Genomic DNA, 1,374 nt, shown 5'->3' on the forward strand with positions numbered 1-1,374 from the left:
GTTCCTCGGACCCTCTCCCTCTGCGAGCTGGGCTTTGCATTGCTACAGTTCAGAAGGAACATTTTTGAATTCATTCCATGATCTGACTCTCCCACAGCCAAGATAGAACGTTCTGTCTCTCTCCCATACAAGATCCACTGCTATTCACATGCTAATTGGTCTTTCAGTGGTGACGGAACCGCAGCCTCAGCCAATCCCTGTTTTCCATCGGCTTTATTCAAATCACAAACATTTCCCGCCTTTTTTTGTCTTCTGAAATGACACCCATTTAAAATGATATTTGTATCAATTCGGTTTCATCACACTTGGAATCAAGGGGTATCCGATTAATACAACCCTCAAAGATGGAATCAGAACGAGTGAGATTGTTACAGGAAATTCCACCAAATCCTATCTTAAGAATATAGTCCTGGCCAATCGGGAGCCAGGGTCCAGTGGTGCGAGATTTCAAATGAAAACTGAACCTTCTTTAAATTTTAAATGATGTCTTTTCACTAAATCCAACCACTGGCACATGAGATGATTCGTCAGAATTACCACGGACCTCACTCCGAACACTAGTTTTACCCCTCAATTAAGATCAAATTCTTCTGTGTTCAAAATTAAAAGGAATTAGTCCACTTCAATCTGGAGCTAAATAGTCATCTTTCTTTCAATTTTGAAAGATAGATTTTATTGAATTGCTGCAATTGCAACGGATTCGCATCTTTGATAAGTTCTTCGCTAATCTCCGCCGTTCATTTCATTCCTTCTCACGACTTTCCCCTTTGGCAGCGAAAAGTTCCAGGATCAGGATTAGGATTGGCAAATGAACAGACTCGTTAGAGAAGGTCTTCGATTCCCTGTCGAATCCAGAGAGCTCGGCTACAAAAGAGCGTACTCCAACATTTTTTTAAAAACCCCGTCAAACTACAGCACAGGCCATGTCCTCGGCACTCATTTTCAACCTGGGTCATGAGTGCACATTTCCTTCATAGAGTCTGATTATTAACCAGGGAGGATTATCCGGGAAGGGTGCACGAACATTAGAAACGACGACGAATGCCTTCATTTCTACCTTGTTTACAGCCTGCACCTCAATAATAATATCCTCCACATCATTTTGCTAAAAAAAAACCGCGGACCCCGATTCACCTCTCGTATTTTCTGCTTTTTGCAATATTCACGTGCAATCTAAAACCAAAATAAGGTTAAAGCAGGAATATTAAAACAATTTTTATTAAAAAATATATAGTCCGTATTCAGACAGACATGGAATTGTATCAAAATGATTTAAATTGTTGTATCAAAATTAATTCACGTGACAATGAAGTATTTTGTGCATTATTTTTAGTTGCTCACCGATTTGAAGCAATAATTCGAAAATTAAGGCTA

The sequence above is a fragment of the Narcine bancroftii genome, chromosome 14 (genome assembly GCF_036971445.1).
Source record: "Narcine bancroftii isolate sNarBan1 chromosome 14, sNarBan1.hap1, whole genome shotgun sequence".
NCBI lineage: Eukaryota > Metazoa > Chordata > Chondrichthyes > Torpediniformes > Narcinidae > Narcine > Narcine bancroftii.